The sequence below is a fragment of the Ursus maritimus genome, unplaced genomic scaffold (assembly GCF_017311325.1).
Source record: "Ursus maritimus isolate PB19 unplaced genomic scaffold, ASM1731132v1 scaffold_7, whole genome shotgun sequence".
In the NCBI taxonomy this organism is placed as follows: Eukaryota; Metazoa; Chordata; class Mammalia; order Carnivora; family Ursidae; genus Ursus; species Ursus maritimus.
In genome coordinates this window covers 9,977,607-9,999,136 of record NW_024426885.1, presented here as the reverse complement: position 1 = coordinate 9,999,136, position 21,530 = coordinate 9,977,607, and the positions used below count along the sequence as shown (strand labels likewise).

The 21,530-nt window shown below is 39.9% G+C and overlaps 1 protein-coding gene across 9 annotated transcripts in view; it reads right to left on the bottom strand.

Moving 5' to 3' along the window:
* The window catches only part of ATE1 (arginyltransferase 1), a 162,624-nt gene that overhangs the window by 3,695 nt on the left and 137,399 nt on the right, over positions 1 to 21,530 (bottom strand). The window lies entirely within an intron of this gene.

Below are 21,530 nucleotides of genomic sequence, written 5' to 3'. Positions count from 1 at the left end.
CCTGAGTCTGAACTGAACTGATTTTGCCTCTCCCCCAAGCCGATGTCCTGTCTGAGGTTTTCATCGCTGCAGCCAAGCTTTCTGTAACTCGTAGGCCTGGGCGGACTCGAGCCGAGCAGGTCCTGGCACTGGGCGCAGGTTCTGGGGGCAGAGGGCAGATGCTTATAGCTCCCCGGGGGGGACGGGGCAGGGATGGCCAGTGGCTGAGGCTGTCGGTTCTCCTCTTTCTTCAGATAAACAAAGCCCTGGCTTCTACAGGACACACTGGTCGCCTGGAGGACAGCCTGTGTCCCAGCTTCCCCTGCAGTTGGGTATGGACTTGGGACCAAGCTCTGGCCAATGGGATACAAACAGAAGTGTCCTGTGGAAGTTTCTAGGCATCTTTTAGGAGAACAGCTGGTCTGTGCCCTTCAACCCTCCCTTCATTGTGCTGCCTGCAACATGAAGCACTAATCTCTCTCTCTCTCTCTCTCTCTCTCTATTAGATTTCCCTTAGGTCAGAAAAAACAAAAGCCAGAAGGAACCCGGGTACCTGAGGACCCTGTGTGATAAAATGACCGTACCAGCCCTGGACTGCCTACGTAAAGAATTTCATAGAAAAAAGAAACTATCTTGTTTAAGCCAACTTACTTAAGGTTTCTACTGGCAGTTGTTCCTAATTCTAATACAGGGAACAACTTTACACTATCAACTAAAATGCACCATGTCTTTTATCACTGACTCAGCCAGGCCACTTCTAAGAATCGTCCTACAGCTGCGGTTCTCAACCCTGACCACATACTGGAATCATCCGAGGAACTTTTAAAAAATACCAAAAAAGGGGGCGCCTGGGTGGCTCAGTCGTTAAGCGTCTGCCTTCAGCTCAGGGCGTGATCCCAGAGTCCTGGGATCGAGCCCCACATCGGGCTCCTCCGCTGAGAGCCTGCTTCTTCCTCTCCCACTCCCCCTGCCTGTGTTCCCTCTCTCACTGGCTGTCTCTCTCTGTCAAATAAATAAATAAAATCTTAAAAAAAAAAACCAAAAAAGACCTGGATCCCACCTCCAGACTATCCTGATTTAGAAACTGGTCAGAATAAAACCTGACCTTCGATATTTCTTAAGCCTTTTAGAGTGGGTTGAGTTGGGGAGCCTGGGTGGCTCAGTTGGTTGAGTGCCCAGTTCTTGGTTTTGGCTCAGGTCATGATCTCAGGGTCATGAAATCGAGTACCCCCCCTTTGGGCTCAGCACGGAGTCTTCCTGAGATTCTTTCCCCCTCCCTCTCCCTCCCCCCTCTGTGCCTCCCCCACTCGCACTCTCTCTAAAATAAATAGATAAAATTTTTAAAAATAATTTTAAAAAGAAGGTTGGTTGAGAATCACTACTGTAGAAAAACACACACATCAGTATTTACATATGTGCATGAGGGTGTCTACAGCCACACTCTCAGCAGTACCGGGAACCTGGAAACAGCACAAATGTTCACCAATGGAGAACTGGTCAAATAAGATACATGCATCTAATAAAATGCTACACAGCTATTAAAAAGACAAAGGCAGATTGTTACGTGAAGAAAACGGAGGTACATGGTGATGGGTAGTAAGGAGGGCACGTATTGCATGGTGCACTGGGTGTTATACGCAACTAATGAATCATCGAACTTTACATCAGAAACCAGGGATGTACTGTATGGTGACTAACATAATATAATAAAAAAACATTAAAAAAAAAGAAAAAAAAAAAGAAAACCGAGGTACAGTGTAAACTGTTCTTTATATTATAAGCCTAGTATATGCACAGAAAAAAATCTGAGCAAATATGCATCAACCTTTTTACAGTACTTCTCTCCATTCCCTTTGCCTAGAAAGACCCGTTCTTTCCCCCAGAAAAAAACATGGCTCGCCCTCTTGCTTCATCATATGACTTCAAATGTTGGCTCCTCAGAGGGCCTTCCCTGACTCCCTATAAAGTAGCGTCCCGGCTCTCTTTGTTCTCCTTAACTCCCTTCATTGCACTGACTACCACCTGACGTACGTATTTATTCCCTGTTTCCTTTTCCACCAGAAAGTCCTACGAGAATACAAATTAAATGAAAAATTGTGACTGTTTTGCCCACTCATATTTCCCCGGTATCTAGTCCATCGCCTGACAGCAGGTGCTCCATACGTATCTGCTGAGTGAATGAACGAGTCTGACCCTGGAGGCAGGAGTATTAGAGGAGCCTTTCACGTTGTGGGAAACACACACACACACACACACACACACACACTCACTCACTCACTCACCCACCTCATTTTTTGGATTTTCTGTAATTGGCATAAAGCTTTTATAATTTTAAAAAGTTGTTTTTAAGGTTGATTTAGACATTTTTAAAATTAATTTGGGTCTTCTGAAAATGAAAAGTGGAAATACTAGTTTTCTTTTCAACAAAAGGATTCTTTTAGACGATTTCTCAGGATCTTTCAGCCATAAACTTCTTCAAGTCAAATCATAAAAGTCATAATAGCTTTCACAATAGAGTCGCTATAAAGTCAACATTTTATTGGGCACCTCACGGAAGGCTCTATGTTTTTGAACATTTGGATTGGATTACACACCTTCTTATTGTGTAATGGAAGCGACAATTAAATGTTTATTCTTCCGCAACTGATCCTGTTTCCTCTACTGGGTACTCATTAATTAGTCTGGATTAATCATCCAAGATCAGTTTCAGAAGAAACAGAAGTCACACTATTCTTCCAATATCTAAATGAGCTCCCATTTTATGGACTAGTATCACAGGCTGGCTGATCTCAATTATCAGAAAGTGATAAAGTGAGTTAGGGCATTCCAAAACTGACTGCACTCTACACCTATTTAGAAATTTGTTAGAGGGAGATGCAAGCTAATCATGTACTATTGGCCCCAAAGAAGTTCTCCACTGTCAGAGAAGGCCACGTTGGTCCACTCAGAACCCTACTTGGGAAGGCATGCAGACTTGGGAAAGGGAACAGCAAGGATGCCAGCCGGAGGGCCCTCATGTCCTCAGAACCGAGTGCCGGTGTAGTTTTAGATTTCGCCTTACCCAGGACACATTCGGGGGAGACCTGGGTGAAGGGGGACAGAATCTGGAGGAGCAGGCATCCAACCCCTCACTACTGCTGATTTCTCTCCAGCGCCACGCCTGGGCCTGTCTGCCCTCCCTACTTCTACTGCTTGGCTCTGCGTGGCAAGAGGCTGGAGCTGGAGGAGATGGAGCCAGGGTTTCTCCCCAGAATCTCTCCTCTTTCTTCCGTGGCTCTGCTTTTTGGCAGCAGCTCCAGCTCCTACTCTTGAAATGGTCAAGGTTCCAGCTTCTACCGGTAGCCCAGGCGTGGCTCAGGAGTGGCTCAAGGGCCGCTCAGGAGTGGCGGTGGCTTCCAGCTGTTGCTCATCTCTGGGTCACTCTGTGCCTTGCCCGCCTCTCAGCAGCATCACTCTCTGTTATCACCAATTCCCTGAATTAAATGTTCTCTGTTGTAAGTACCTGAAGTGGTTTTGGTGCTCTGGTTGAACATACCAACTTCAAAATACGTGTTCTTAACAAATTACTTTGTCCAGTTGACGCGGAAAATCCACACACTTTAACACAATGAAATATTTCGCACTTACTAAGTTTCCACACCCCTTACTAGGGTAAGTGACACAGGAAAAGGGCAACAACCTGGTTCCTGATGTCAATTTCAGGCATTTTAATGTCCACATACTGCAACAGACAACTAACTCCATCACCTGCATATAAGTGTAGCAGGAAAAAGGTAGGTTCAAGTACGGTTAGAGTCTAATACAAATAGAAAACTGGTAAAGGTCACTGACAACAGCAAAGGAGCAAGAACACTGGCAAAACTTTACGAAATCTTCTAAATCAAAAACCTTTGAATTTTTTAAATTGGAATTTTAAAATATGTCTGATGAGAGACAGCAGCAGAAAAATGTTCACCTTTAGCCCAGAAGGCTGACCTATAGCCTGCACAGCTCCGATAAGGATCGAATACGTGCCGGCTGCTACATTCTTTTTTTTTTTTTTTTTTTAAAGATTTTATTTATTTAGTTGACAAAGATAGAGACAGCCAGCGAGAGAGGGAACACAGCAGGGGGAGTGGGAGAGGAAGAAGCAGGCTCACAGCAGAGGAGCCTGATGTGGGGCTCGATCCCACAACGCCGGGATCACGCCCTGAGCCGAAGGCAGACGCTTAACGACTGTGCCACCCAGGCGCCCCTGGCTGCTACATTCTTAAAGGGTCTCATGACTGCCTGTACGTCTCACTGATAGTTAACATCCAGCTGAATGATAAGCACCAGAGAAGTCTTGCAGAAGTAGTTTTATGAGCAGAAATTCGGAGATATTTATGATTTAATATTCCCTGCACGTCCCCCCCCCCCGAGCACTAAGCATATAACCACCAGCTTCCTACAACAAACATGCACCTCTTTCTGCCCACGAGTCCTGTCCCAGTGCTGTAATAAAAGCACTTTTTTGCACCGAAATCGTCTCAAGAATTCTTTCTTGATCATTTGCTCATGGCCCTACATGATATCTATATTTAAGTTTATAGAATGATGTGTAACCGTTTAAACCTTTATCCTAAAATATTTTAGGATAAACGTACTTTAAGATTCAAACTGGAACACTCTATCAAATAAAAATGTAAGAACTGATATACCATTACCTTATTTTATCTAGAATGAAATGCCACTCTCTAATTTTTATTCTTTGCTAATACGACACATAAAAATAAAAATAGAAGATTAGGAAAAAACCCCACCGTTATGTAAATTTACAGAAACTATTTTAAAGTGCTCCTTCAAAAGAGTAGGAATTTTTTTTATCATTTCATTTGTCAAAATATAGATTTCATTTCTCTTTATTAAGATTACAGGAAGAGTTTTCAATTACATGCATGTCAAATTTGGGAGAAAGACTACAAATACGTAAGCTTCAATCACTGAATTCCAAGTTGGCTTGTGATGGCACGCCGCTGCATCTATTGTTAAACATTTATAATTAATTTTCACAGAACTTCTGAATTGATTTATAGCATTTTTAGAGAGCTTTATAGCACAGAAATCAATCAAGTTCCCTAGTTCTTTTTACTCCAAATACTTTTGAGGCCTGGTTCTGAGTCAAAGTAATCAAGTGCATAATACACTTAAAAAGTAGGTTATTAGGGGCGCCTGGGTGGCTCAGACGGTTGAGCGTCTGCCTTTGGCTCGGGTTGTGGTCCCCAGGTCGTGGGATCGAGTCCCATGTCGGGCTCCAGCTCAGTGGGGAGCCTGTTTCTCCCTCTGCCTCTCTCCCCTGCGCATGCTCTCTCTCTCTCACATGAATAAATAAAATCTTAGGGCGCCTGGGTGGCTCAGTCGGTGAAGCATCTGCCTTCAGCTCAGGTCATGATCCCAGGGCCCTGGATGGAGTGCTGCATCAGGCTCCATGCTCAGCAGGGAGTCTGTTTCTCCCTCTCCCTTTGCCTGCCGCTCGCTCCCCTTGCTTGTGCTCTCTCTCTGTGTCAAATAAATAAAATCTTTTAAAAAAATAATAAATTAAAATCTTTTAAAAAAAGGAGGTATCGACCAGCTATTCACTTTTTAATTACAAAGAAAGAAGTAATAATGAATTTTAAAATCCTCTCCTCATTCTCTTTAGTGTTAATATATCCAAGTTATTTGAAGATGCAAATATATTTGGTCTTGGTGTTCAAATACTTTGGAAGTTTGTGGGGTTAGTGTTATTGTCGTTGTTTAACATGGCTCTGACTCTATAATCAATTCACTTATCCAAAGCTTTTTATTAATTTTTTGAAATACAAATTAGTTTTCTTAATTGCCTCAATTCTTTAGTTTCCCCATTAAAACACTCTGACCACAAAAAAAGGCACTGAAACATCATAGAGATAAGCAGCAGCACTAACGCACTTCCTTCCCCACCTAAAAAGACTTAAGTCACAAGTCAAACTTGAAATGTAAACTAGAATTCTGCCTACCCACAGATACGACTCTAAAATTGCCAGAAAGAGGGTTACACGGAGCCACAGGACATACAGTAAGAGAAATAAAGAAAGATACACTTTTATAAATTTTTAAAAACTTGACATTTCAATAACTTGAACTAACTCAACGAATTTTTTGGGAATTAGTCAACAAAATTACCAAATACTCAATAATAAGCACATTCATTCTTAAATTTTGTATCTTTTTTTAATCATAGAAGTAATGCTTGTAAAAACTCAAATAATCTAGAAATAAACAAATAGCGTGACGTCAGGCCCCACACAGAACGCTTTCTCTCCTACCTTCTCCCTGTCTCACCAAACTTCCATCCACATTACCAGTGCTTAACAATTTCAGAGAATGCATTTAAATATTAGGAGTTTGGGATCACATTCTAGCCATACCTTACGTTAAGGCCAGAAAGTCAAATCAATCACCCTTTCAATGAGTATACTATATTAAATTTCAGAAACCGGGGGCACATGGGTGGCTCGGTGGGTTAAGGGTCCAACTCTTGATTTTGGCTCAGGGTTGTGAGATCGAGCCCCACGTCGGGCTCCACAATGAGTGTGGAGCCTGCTTAAGATGCTCCCTCTCTCCCTCTGCCCCTCCCCCTCTGCTCACATGCGTCTTCTCCCTTTAAAAATATAAAATTAAAAATAAAGTCTTAATTGTTAAAAAAAAAAAAAAAACACAACACTTAAGAAACCACCGATGATCATTATAGACAAAATCGCTTCTGGGCTTTATTTGCAAAGATGGCTAATTCTAATTCCTAGCACATTTATTAAAACCAATTAAAAACCTAAACAAGAAAAATCCTGCCAGATACTTAAAACACCAAAAACAAGTTGATTTATTTACTAAAGGAAAGAAAAAGAGCAACCCAATCCTCACAAGGCCTTTTGTGATCACCTTGAAGCGCTTGCCTGATAAATGCCATCAGTGCTTGTAGACAAAAACCTACATAGCTAAATCCATACAGCACAATAGGCCTCTTCTTGAGGGGACCCCAAGGAGACTAGAAAAATAAGTCATTCTGAGATTAAAGACTATTTGCCATCTCATCCAAGGGAAACTGCCAGCTTACTGGGAGGTCTTGGAAATGTGTGCCAACAAGGAGCTCTTCTATCTTTTTTTCCTCTAATGTATCACAATTTAATATCATAAACTAAAAACCAAAGGCAATCCTGCAAACTCTGAGTTGAGCATTTGATCACCGGCAATACGAATATGATGTTAAATCAATGATGTTTTCAGCTTCAAGGAAAACTCGTCATGATGGGCAACGACTGCTTGATTTTTATTCATAGGAGATGAACTGCACATCACAGTGCTTTCCAAGGAAAAGAATCTAGAGATGAAAGCTTTACTCCTTCTTATGGGGATTTAACTCATTCATTATTCTTGTAACGTCTAGGCTTTCCAGAAAATGATGAAACAGTCTATTTTCTTTTTTTTTTTTTTAAAGATTTTATTTATTTATTTGACAGAGATAGAGACAGCCAGCGAGAGAGGGAACACAAGCGGGGGGAGTGGGAGAGGAAGAAGCAGGCTCATAGTGGAGGAGCCTGATGTGGGGCTCGATCCCATAACGCTGGGATCACGCCCTGAGCCGAAGGCAGACGCTAAACCGCTGTGCCACCCAGGCACCCCGAAACAGTCTATTTTCTTAACTTCATTAGTTTTGCTACAGCATTAGTACATAAAGATGAAAACAAGTTACATACTTTATAGTTTCTCATGAAGATGGTGGTACAGGTGGCAGACCTGGCAATGTGAATGAAGCTAAGTATAGTTGGGTAAAATTGTGACATAAGGAAGAATGTGAAATTGCGAACTCAACTCTGAAACCAAACTCAACTCTGGAAAGTTCAAACTCAAATATGATTTAGAACATTTTCGAGTGACAGGAGGTATTAACAAATGTTTCAATCACTGCAGAGGAAGGTGGGGAGAATCTGTGAAAGGAATATTTCAGTCTGGGGAGCAAAGGGCTTGGCAAAGGAACACATAGTACATATGACAGAAACGAACTCAGCTCAATCAGCTAATTCTTCAAGTCCACTTGGTGGGAGGCTCGAAAAATTGCTTTGGGAATCCAAAAGCAACCAGGGAGAATTACCCATTTTCATCATCCGTAAGGAATAATGTTGCCAGTCATTTCACTTGGAATATTCTTTCGGACAAAATGAAAACAAGTTTAGATAACTTGGCTCACGTGAAACACCATTTAATAACAGCTTTATTGAGATATAATTCTCCGACCATACAATTCACCCACTTCAAGTGTATGGTTCAATCGTCTTTAGTGTACTCACAGACTGGTGCAGCCATCACCACCATCGACTGTAGAGCATTTTCGGCATCCCAGAAAGAAACCCCATATCTATTAACAGTCACTCCTCTACCCCCCTCAACTTCCCTCAGCCCTAGGCAAAACCAATCTATTTTCTGTTTCCATACACAGTCTTTTCTGACTTATTGCTTTCACTGAGCAAAGTGTTTTCAAGGTCTGTCTATACTGCAGCATGAATTAGCACTTCATTCCTTTTTATTGCCAAATAATATGCCATTGTACCGACACAGCACTTTTTACTTATCCTGTTGATGGACATACGGTTTTACTTATGCTTTCAGACTATTATGAATAACGTTGTAAACAGTCATGTCAAAGTTTTGTGTGTTTTCACTTCTCTTCAATATATACCAAGGAGCGAAGCTGTTGCGTCATATGGTAACTCTATTTTGAACCTACTGAAGAAATGCAAGCCTGTTTTCCAAAGTGGCTGCACCGTTTTCTATTCAATCAGCAGTGTATAAAAGTTCCAGTTTTTTCACATCCTCATTAACACTTGATATTACCTGTCTTTTTGACCATAGCCACTCTGAGTGGGAATAAAATAATATCTTACCGCAGTTTCAGTTAGCATTTCCCTGATGGCTAATGATGCTGAGTTTCTTTCCATGTGCTTGTTGGCCATTCATATTATCTTCTTTGGAGACATGTATATTCACATCATTTGCCCACTTGAAGCTGAGCTTTTTATTGCGTTGTAAGAGTTGTTTATATAATCTGGATACTAGACCCTTATCAGATATATGATATGCAAATACATCCTCCTGTTCTATGGACTGTCTCTACTTTGTTGATGGTGTCTCTGGAAGTATAAAAGTTTTTAAATTTTAATGAAGCCTAATTTATTCATTTTTTTCTTTTTGTTGTTTGGGTGTCATATTTAAGAAATCATGCCTAATCCATGGTAATGAAGACTTACTCCTATTTTTTTCTAAGAGTTTTTTGGTTTTAGCTCTTCCACTTTGGTACAATTCATTTTGAGTTAATTTTTATATACACCGTGAAACAGGGAACCAATTTCATTCTTTTGTGTGGATATCCAGTTGATCCAGGACCATTTGTTGAAAAGATTATTCTTCTCCCACTGAAAACGGTCTTGGTATCATTTTTGAAAATCAACTGACCATAAATATGAGTTAATTTCTGGACTCTCAATTCTAGTCCATGGAGAGACATATCTATATCTATATCTATATCTATATCTATATCTATATCTATATCTATATCTATATGAGACAACCACACAATTTTAACTTTATTCTTCAAGACTGTTTGGCTCTTCTGGGTTCCTTTAATGTTCATGTGAATTTTAGGATCAACCGTCAATTTCTGCACAGAAGCCAGCTGTTATCTGAATAGGGATTGCATTTACTCTGTAAATCAGTTTGAGGACTACTGCTATTTCAACAATATTAAGTCATCCAATCCATACATGTGGGATGTTTTTCCATTTACTTAGCTCTTTTGTAACTTCTTTCAACAATATTTTGTATTTTTCAGATTGTTTTATACTTCTCTGTTAAATTTATTCCTAACAGTAATTCTATCTTTTTGATACTATTATAAATGAAATAGTTTACTTAATTTCATTTTTAGGTTGTTCACTGCAAGTGTATAGAAATAAAACTGATTTTGTGTGATTTTTTAAAGTTTTATTTAAACGCCAGCTAGTTAACATACAGTGTAATAGTAGTTTCAGGTGTACGATACAGTGATTCAGCACCTCCATACATCATCCGGTGCTCATCAGGTATGTGTGTTGATCTTTTATCCAGCAAGCTTGGTGAACTCATTTATTAGTTTTCATAGTTTTTTAGTACATTCTTAAATAAAAATAATTTTACTTCTTCCTTCCAATCTAGATGCCTTTTATTTCATTTTTGCCTAATTGACTTAGTGAAATATCATTTTGCTAAGGAAAAGAAAAACTACGTAATTTTGTTAAACTTGTCACATGACAGTAACTAAAAGTAACTCCTGGCTCAGAGAAAAAGGTCACTTGAAGAAAACAGGACGATACCACCCACAGTCAGTTGTGTGCAAAAATCACACCAACTTTACCTCCTGCCTCAGCACACTGCCAGGAGGACTTAATACTGTTATCTTAAGTAAAACGGTAATAACCCTCTTCTGATGATGAATAAGGGCTGTATTCTCTCAAATTTCTGTTCTATGTTTTAAGATTCTATTTTTTTTTTTTTAGTAATCTCCATACCCAACGTGAGGCTCAAACTCACAACCCTGGGATCAAGAGTTGCACACTCCACCGACTAAGCCAGCCAGGCGCCCCTACTCTATGTGCTTTGACCCTTGAATACTCTCTAAATACTTCCTATTTCACCATCAATGTTTACCCTAATAAAGGCTACATTTAAAAACTGATGACAACATAATGAAAGAAATGTAAACTAAAACACACAAAACATGCCATTACAGAATTTCTCCAAGACAAAGGGGAAGTTGGTTTGCACAGCTGCTGTTGTGTGCAAGGGGTTGGGGCTGGAGCCAAAGAGGTGGTCTGGCAAGTTCAGGGCTGGCAGGACTGGGCCACCTCTGACCTGTGAGGTCAAGTGATTAGTAACATGCAAGGGAACTGGTTATATAAATACATATATTGAGAAAAATGGGAGTCAGATTACTCTGCCAGAGAAGGGAGAGACAGAAGACTAGAACAAATTCTATTGTGTTGGATTAGAACTGGAGGTACTGGTGAAAACTCACGGTTCTTATACCTTGTATAGACAAACAGATGTAAAGACAGAAGTATGTGTGCACGCCTGTGCACGTGTGCACACACACACACACACTATCTGTTCTAGATCTGTCTGCTGAGAGGACTTGGAAGCAAAGAAACCCCTGCAGTGATGGGCACACTTACTGCCCAGATCTTGTTTTCCAAATATACTCTCCATGAAAAAAAATGAGAGCTCCTCAAAGAGAAAGGCCTGAACGCAGAGCTGGATCATGGAAAGTATAAGATGAGCCTGGAATATTTTGTGCAACCAAGTAATTAAATACTCAAACAATGATGGGGAGATGTCAAAAAGAACGCAGGAGTCACCTTGAAAAGGGTCCTGCTGGCCAAATCTGAGACAATTTGAGCATTCAAAATAATGAGAGCAAGAGATTATAATACATTGACTAAAATGCTAGGATTCCAGGAGTCCACACTGATATAAATGAACAAGGAAAAGGGACTGCTCTCTCTTCCAGCAGAATGCCAATCAACAGAAGTAGAAGGAGTGATGGAATTAGAAAATCCTCATTTGGCAGTCATCTCAGTAATAAATGATTCAAGCAAGAATCATCATTCATGGATGTAAAAACTAGCAGACGTAAGTTTGATAGAACAGGATATTTACACTGTCTCAAAGGATCTCTGTACAAGATATTCATTACTTATTAACATATACAAAATACTTACTAATTTTACAGTGGAGACACTTGGCATTTATTACTTTACCAAGTGATATAAATTCAAGTGCCCAAGCAGTGAGATGGGTGGACGGCGTGCACCTCCTCAGACGATGCAGTAAGAATACACCATCGGTTCTAGAATGTTCTTGCCAAAACTACGTAACCTGCATCTAACCATGAAGAAACAGCTGATGAACAAAAGTGAGGAATGTTCTACAAAGTGATTGGAATGTACCTTCAAAAATGTCAAGGTAATGAAAGACAAGGGTATGCACTGAGGAACTGTTTCAGACAAAAGGAGACGGAAGTCACGTGACAGTAAATGCAGCACACTATCCTGACTTGCACTCTGGATTCAAAAAGAAGAAGAAAAAAAAACAGGAAGTGGGTTTGCATGTCTGTGCATGCATTTGTGTGTCATAAAGGACATAACTGGGAAAATCTGGGAAGTCTGAACAGGGTGTATGGATTAGACAGTGGTAATACAATATTGCTACTCTCCTGGTCTGGATGGCTGGTTATGTAGGAAAGCATCCTTGTTTTCAGACAATATACACTGGAATATTTAAGGATGATGGAGTAATATATCTGCAACTTATTCTCAAATGGTTCAGAAAAAAATACAGAATAAAGGCGAGGAAGTGAGAAGGCCAATATTTACAAGCAGGGAATCTGGGTGAAGGGTGTGCAGAAGTTCTCTGTATTAGTCTTACAATTTCTCTGTAAATTTGAAATTTCAAAATAAGAAATTCACAAATGCTAATAAGCTGCTTTCTTCAGCCTCTCATCATACTGTATTTGTGTATTCTGAAACCCAAGCACTACATTTGTACTAACTGCTAAATTTTGTTCTGACATATTCCCATCACTATAGCCTATTGAGGTATTTTCGGATTTTGTTTCTTCTGACATGTTAGAGATCATAATGCCTGGAAATTCACCTATCAAGATTAAGAATAAAAATGTTAATATTTATTAAATCTGAAAAAAGGCAAAGGAAAGGACAACACTGCTTTTAATGTAAGTCAATACATGGATAACGGTTAATATTTTGATCATCAAATACATCGAATTAGTTCATTTTATGATCTATGATGTTCAGTTGGTTTGACAAATTAGTTTTTTAAATCAATAGCTTTAAATTCCATATTTGACAATTCATGAAAGTAATTATCGTGATAACAGGTAATCTCATTGGTAACCTCACTGATACGTGACCCCAGTGAGTCACAAAGCCATTTACAATGAAAGCTAGCTACAATGCTCATTTCCAACAAATGAACTCGGCATTGGGTTAATTCTGCTTCCTCCCAAGGGATCTGGAATTGAGCTAGAGACTTCCAAAAGTGCCTTCAAACAGAGCAAAATCTTTGAGAATTTCCAGGGGCGTAAAGTTCAATTCAAAATAATGGTATTTTTACTTTAAGAGCAAATACAAATTCACTTTTCATTGCCAAAGGTCTCAATCTGGAAATGTGTCCTCTTCCCCATTCTTGGCCTCAACCCAATCTGCATACAATCTCTGTAAATTACAGAGATGTAAAATACATCTCCTGTAATCCATTTTTTTACTAGTTCCCTTCTACTAACTTTCACGAAAGCTTAAGACTACCTTCTGGCAGAAACAAACAAAACTCTGTGGCCTCTGCTTACCCTCCAGCTATCTCACTCAACTTTTCTCTCCTCCTTTAAAGGATATTTACTTAGTGGCCATTTCCTCGTGCCTCCCACTCACCTCCCACTCACCGCAGAATTTATTTCAATGTGTGTCTTAGCCCCGTCACTCTATTCACTAAGGTCAAAGGTCTCACTGTTCTTGAATATAATGAACACCTTTCAGTCTTCATTTCCCTCAGCAAAGTGTAAACGAGGAGGAGCACGTCCTCTACCCTGAAATCCACTCCAGCCTTTCTGACACTTTCCCCAGGTCTTCTCTTTCCACCAGGGTAATTCCTAACCTGACCATCAGAAGTTGGGGGTTACCTACGTCTTGTCCTAGGCCATCCTCTCTTTTCGCTCTATACTTTCTCCCTAGGAAACTTCATCCATGTGCACGGAATCAGTTAACATCATTAAGTCTGACCTCCAAATCTCTTTCTTGAGCCTCAGGAAGATGTGAAAATACTAACTCGTGCAGCTGATGGTAGGAGGCTGTAGTCTACAACTTGCCTTTTGCAAGGCAAACTCACATGGTCTTGGTCAGAGCAATTCTTTTAGGAATGAGTCCTGCAGAAATATTAGTATGTGTGCAAAAAGATGTATATTTAAAAGTATGTTGTAGCATTGTACATAATAGCAAAAAATTTAAACCTTAAATGTCCATCAATGAAGGTAATGATTATCAATAATATATATCATGGTATGCAGCCATTAAGAAAGAACAAGTAATCACACTTATACCATATGGTCCAATAATCATGCTTCTCGGTATTTCCCCAAAGGAGCTGAAAACTTTTTTCCAGTTTTTTAAAAGATTTTATTTTTAAAAAAAAAATAATCTCTATAACCAACGTGGGGCTCAAACTTATAACGCCAAGATCAAGAGTCCCGTGCTCTACTGGCTGAGCCAAGCAGGTACCCCAAGGAGCTGAAAACTTATGTCCACACAAAGACGTGCAAACGAATGTTGAAAGTAGCTTTATTCATAACTGCCAAAATAAAGAAACAACCGAAATGTCTTCCAAATGGGTAAATGAATAAACAAACCATGGTACATTCCCACAATGGACTATCGTTCAGCTATGAAAAGAAATGAATTTTCAAGCCATGAAAAGACATGGAGGAACTTTAAATGCATATGACTAAGTGTAAGAAGCCCATCTGACAAGGCCACATACTGTAGGATTCCAACTCTATGACATTCTGGAAAGGGCAAAACCGTGGAGTCAGGAAAAAGAGTGGTTGTCAGGGGTCTGCGGCAGGGAAGGGGGATGAATAGTGGAGCACAGAGGATATTTCGGGGAATGAGACTATTCTGTGGGATCCTGCAATGGGGGATAGATGTCACTATACGTTTGTCAAAACTCATACAATGTACAACACAAAGAGCAAACCCTAATGTAAACTGTGGACTTCAGTTGATAAAAATTGATCAGTATTGGCTTATCAATTGTATCAAAAGTATCCCACTGATGCAAGATGTTAATAATAGGGCAAATGGGAGAGGGGAGTTGGAGGGCGGATGGAAATTCTCTGTACTTTCTGCTCCATTTTTCTGTATACCTAAAACTGCTTCAAAAAAAGTCTACTTGAAAAAAAGAATGAGAAAAATAGAAGATACTGTCAAGAGAGGAAACTGGGCATGGGGTATGCTCTACATTAGCTCTGCAATTTTTCTGTAAAGCTACAACTCTTCTAAAAAAGTTTATTTTTTAAAAAGAATGAGGAAGTCCATTCTATAATAATAAAGATTTTCAAGATAACCCAATGTTAATGTAAAAAAAAAGCCACAGGATATTTTTAGAATGATTTAATTTATATGCATAAATTGTGTGTTTAAATAAATGATATAACTAAAAATTGAAATTAAAAAACATATGCACAGGAAAGAACCCGAGCCCTTCCTACCAAATTTCTATAGTGCCTACCTCTGCAGAGCCAGGGGTGTGGATGTGTGTGCTCACGTGCACGTGCACTGGGATACGGTGTGCGACTTCCACTTTCCGCATCATATTTGTAATAATCACAAGCATCTTATCACTCATGTTTCTAGTAAAAAAAACTGTTAAACCAAAAGAAGCCGCCCAGAGTTAAAGTGTTGGTGAATAAATAAATACGAAGCATCCAGCACAAGATGAGTGCTAAGAGCAGCAGTACTGCTACGACTGTTTACCTCAGTAAAGGCAGTGCCATTGTTTTCAGCACGAACGATAATTCCCACTTGGTCCCTAAGCCTCTATTTAAAGAGAGAGCTCACATCTGTGCTGCTTTTACCATGGGAAGCTGTGAGCCAGAGCTGGGTATGGAGAAAGCCTGCTTGCCGTGTTCCTAGAAACAGGAGGGAGCTTTGGAGTCAGCTGACTGGAACTGCACATGGGCAGGGTCCCCCTGCTCAGTGCGGGTCACAGACCTGGACCTGCCCCCATGCAAAGTCACCCCTGAGAGCTCATCTAAACTTCTGTATGAATGAATGGACCCAGAGGGAGAAGAAAGCGCTGCCAATCTCCCAGAGAAAACACTATTACATATTATAAGCTACGTTCTACTGCACTGGCTCTCCACTTCGGCTGCATCTTAGAGTCATGTGGGAAGTCTGGATTCTAGGGAATTCGGATGCTCAGCATACACTGTGGGGCCATCAGAGTCTCTGCGATTGGGGCCCATAGATAATGGTACAGAAATACCCCATCATGTAGTCAGACATATAGGAGATCTTTAAAACACACCAGTGCATGAATCTAAGGGTATGTTAACAATTTCTTGCAACTGACTTTAAAAATAGTGCTCTAGCACAGAGAATTACCCCCCCCCCCGAAATCCAACCAAAAAAAAAACGTAACAAAAACCAAAAACCAAGGCTACAGCAGGGAATTCCTAAGCTACCACCTTCATGTGGCCATTTTTCATCTCTGCTCCTATGAAAGCTTCAGAACGGAGAGGGTGGAACTCAGGTGTGCCTTAACAACAGTGCAGCTAAGAACCTACAAAACAGGGGCGCCTGGGTGGCTCAGCTGTTAAGCGTCTGCCTTTGGCTCAGGGCATGATCCCGGAGTCCTGGGATCGAGCCCCACATCAGGCTCCTCATCTGGGAGCCTGCTTCTTCCTCTCTCACTCCCCCTGCCTGTGTTCCCTCTCTCGCTGGCTGTCTCTCTCTCTGTCAGATAAATAAATAAAATCTTGAGAAAAAAAAAAAAACCTACAAAATAACCTCACTTGTCTTTTTATATCTTATATAAAAATGTTTTGATCCACTAATTTTGTATTAGAAGTCAGCAGACTTCCATTTAATTTTACTTGTAATTTGATAAAGTGACTCTGTGGAGACTAAAAAGCCAATATATCAACACAGATGAGAGAAAAGGAGAGATTATTGATAGTTCCTTAGGAATCAGTTTACAGACCGTCAAAATGTGAGGAGTAAGGGTCAGCAGTATCGTCTATTGTGAGTGCTCTGTTACTGTCCGGCTTTACGCTTTTGAAAGTTTTCTCTTCTGGATTTTTAAACCTAAAACTGGTTGCTGCGATCTCTCTGAAAGTTCATACGGTAAGTAATATTAGTGATACAAATAAGTCTTTTACAAAACTTGGGTCAGATTTTATCAGGTTTGATTTTTACCAAGTAGTAAATTAACTTCAGATTTTCTCAATTACTCATTTGTTACATATTAACTACGAGTAGCACGTTTAATATTCTTCCCAGTATACCTGGAAATGCACAGCTAAAACAACAGTAATAGTTTACACGTTCCTAACTAGCAAAAAAAAATAGTTCTTAGACTTTTTTTTTTTTTAATTAAGACAAGACAGGAGGGCTTCTACTTCCAGAAGATCAGCTATGCCTACTTCTCCCTACTGCCCCACTACGCGTGACGAAAACCCTGCACATCATACAACAAACAAGAAGACACTGAAACGTGAGAGAAGAGGAAGCCCAGTAGGGACTCTGAAACCTGAGGAACGATAAGGTGGTGAGCATCCTGGGCTATCTTTTTGTCTCAGGTATTCCAGAGGGGATACCAGAAGAGCGGGCAACCCTGAAAAGCCAATACACTGAGACACCACCCCCCCAAAAGTAACGATAACCTTCTCCCTCTAACCAAAGGTCCAGGAAAGTGGCAGCCTAGCAAGAAAGGAAACTTTCCAACAATAATCTCAAAACAACATAAACTGCCACAATACACCCAATATGAAATAGATAATGTAAATAGCCCTATAGCATAAGTGAAGAAATTGAGTTTGTAATTAATTTCCAAAAAAGAAATCTCTAGGCCCCGATGGTTTCACTGGAGAATTCTACCAAACATTTAAATAAGAATTAACACCAATGGGCCCCCTGGGTGGCTCAGTCGTTAAGTGTCTGCCTTCAGCTCAGGGCATGATCCTGGCGTTCTGGGATCGAGCCCCACATCAGGCTCCTCCACTGGGAAACCTGCTTCTTCTTCTTCCTCTCCCACTCCCCCTGCTTGTGTTCCCTCTCTCGCTGGCTGTCTCTATCTCTATCAAATAAATAAATAAAATCTTAAAAAAAAAAAAAAGAATCAACACCAATTCTACACAATCTCTTTCAGAAAATAAAAGAGGAGGAACTTAAATCAGACGAAGCACAAGAAAACTGCAAAGCAGTACCCCTTATGAATATGGATGCAAGAATCCTTCACAAGATGTTAGCAACATGGATTCAGTGGCTGCATGCTCTCCAGGGATGCAAGGCTGATTCAGTATTTGAAAGCCAATCAATATAACCTCCCATATTAGCGGTTCAGAGAAAACAATTACATAGTCACATCAACTGATGCAGAAAATACACCTGATGGATTCAACAACCAACCAGGCATGATACAAACTCTCAGAAAACTAGGATTGCACAGTGATTTCCTTAATTTGGTAAAGAATGAATGCTTCCCCCCTAAGATTAGAAATAAGGCAAGGATGTCTACCCTCACCACTTTTATTCAAAATAGTGGTGGAAGTTCTAGCCTATGCAATAGGGTGAAAACAGGAACTGAAATGTACCCGGACAGGAAAAGAAGAAACAGAACTGTCCCTATTTGCACATGACATAACAGTGTCTGTAGAAAATCTTGAGGACGCTATAAAACAAATCCTCCTAAAACTGCAAATGAGCCCAGCAAAATCACAGGATAAAAGATCCACATACAACAATCAACTGAACTGCAAATCACACACCTGGTAAGGGACTAGTATCTGGCATATGAAGAACCCTAAAACTCAACAACAAAAATACCGCAAATAAGTTGATTCAAAAACAGGCAGAAGACATGAACAGACATTTCTCCAAAGAAGACACACAGGTGGCCAATGATCACGTGAAAAGATGTTCAACATCACTCATCATTAGGGAAATGCAAACTGAAACCACAATAAAACACCACTTCCCACCCATTAAGGTGGTTATTGCCAAAAATCTAGAACAGCAAGTGTTGGTGAGGATCTGGAGAAACTGGTACGCTTGCACCACTGCTGGTAGGAATATAAAATAGTGTGGCCCCTGGGAAAAAACGGTATAGTAGTTCATCAAAAAAGTTAGAATTATTATATAATCCAGCATTCCATTTCTGGCCATAGACCCCAAAAAACAGAAAGCAAGGTTTCAAAGAGATATTTGGATACCCATGTTCATAGCAGCATTAAACAGCCAAAAGGTGGAAACAGTCCAAGTGTCCATGAATGGCTGAATGGGTAAACAAAATATGGTCTATACATACAGTGGAATATTATTCAACTTTAAAAAGAAATGAAATTCTAACATATGCTACAACATGAATGAACCCTGAAGGCATGAATGAACTCAAAAGGACAAATAATGTATGATACCACTCCTATGAAGGACTTAATAGAGACAGCAATTAGACTTGTGGTTGCCAGGAGCTGAGGGAGAAAGGAATGGGAGTTATTGTTTAATAGGTACAGAGTTTCGATATGGGACCATGAAAAAAGTCCTGGAGTTGGATGGTGGTGATGGTTATACAACAACGTCAATGTACTTAATGCACTGAATCATATACTTAAAAACAGTTAAAACGGTAAATTTTACGTTATATATATTTTGCCACAATTAAAATAAATAATTTCATTTTACTTATTTCTTAGAGATATATTTATTTTAGAGAGAGAGCACATACAAGCAGGCGTGGGGCAGAGGGAGAGGGAGAGAAGCAGACTCCCTGCTGAGCTAGGAGCCTAACACAGGGCTTAATCCCAGGACCCCGAGATCTTGACCTGAGCCAAAACCTAGTCAGCCACTTACCTGACTGCACGACCCAGGTGCCCCAATAATTTCATTTTAAAAGGCCCACTGTATTTCAATATACTAACAACGAACATATGGAAATTATGAAATATAAAAAAAAAAAAACTCTTTATAATTACTTGAAGAAAAAAATACCTGTAAAGCTAAAAGAACGTGTATGGGACTTGCATGCTGAAACCTACACAACATGGATGGAAGAGATCAAAGAAGATCTAAACAAATGGACAGACAATCCATGTTCATGGACTGGAAGACTTTTTTTTTTTTTTAAGATTTTATTTATTTATTTCACAGAGAGAGAGGCAGCCAGCGAGAGAGGGAACACAAGCAGGGGGAGTGGGAGAGGAAGAAGCAGGCTCCCAGTGGAGGAGCCTGATGTGGGACTCGATCCCAGAACTCCGGGATCACGCCCTGAGCCGAAGGCAGACGCTTAACGACTGCGCCACCCAGGCGCCCCATGGACTGGAAGACTTTTAAGAAAACTATTAATTCTCTTCAAGTTGATATATAGATTTAACAAAGTTACTAACAAAATCTTCTCAAGTACTTTTATGGATATAGGCAAGATTATTCTAAAATTTATACAGAAAGACTGGGAAAGCTGAAACAATGCTGAAAAAGAATAAAGTCGGAGAAGAATCATTCTACTCAACTTCAAGACTGTTTCATAGCTCCAGTGATCAAGACTGTGTAGTATTTACATGGGTGGACACAGAGATCTGTGATACAGAACAGAGAATCCAGAAACAGCACCACACAAGTCCAGACAACTGATTTTGACAAAAATGCAAAAGCAATTCTGGGAGGAAGAGCCTTTGCAACAGACAGTTTTGGAGCAATTGGATATCCAAAGGCAAAAACTAAATCTTGGTCTAAACTTCACATCTTATACAAAAATTAACTCATGAATCATATGTTACATGTGAAAGTATGAAACTAACAAGAGAAAATCTCTGATACCTAGGGCTTGGTGAAGGTTCTCAGGACACCAAAAGCATGATTCATAATAGAAAAAAATGATAAATTGGTCAGCATCAAAATTTAAAACTTTTGCTTTGTGAAAATCAACAAAGGACAAAACGACAAGCTACTGAGGACTTGTATTTAAAGTACCTAAGAGGGGCACCTGGCCAGCTCCGTCGGAAGAGCATGCAACTCTTGATCTCACATGAATTCGAGCCCCACGTTGGGTGTAGAAATTACTTCAATAAATAAATAAACTTTAAAACAATAAAAAATAAAGCATATAAACAACTCTCCTAACTTAACCACATAAAAACAAACAAGACATGAGGACGCTCTTCATTAAAGGGATTGTATGGATGGCAACCGAGCACATGAAAAGATGTTCATCAGCCATTAGGGAAACACAAATTAAGACCATAGTGAGATACTGCTATCCACCTATTAGAACAGCTAAAACAAAACATAGTAACAAAACCGATGCTGGCAAGAATGTGAAAAAACTTTGTCTTTCATACATGTTGGTGGTAATATAAAATGGTACAGCCACTTTGGAGAACAATTTGGCAGTTTCTTAAGTAATTAAGCATGTACTTACCATAGACCTAGCAACTACACTCTTGGTCCTTTATCCCAGAGAAACAAAAAATAAGTTTACACAAAAATCTGCGTAACAAATGTTTACAGCAGGTTTTTTGGGTGAGAGTCCTAAAATGGAAACAACCCAGATGTCCCTCAACAGGTAAATAATCAAACAAGCTGTGGTACAACCATCATCCATACCATGGACTACTCAGCAGGAAGAAGGAATGGATTATTATACGTGAAGAAAAAGAGAGAAACACACACACACACACACATATACTCCACCCACCACCC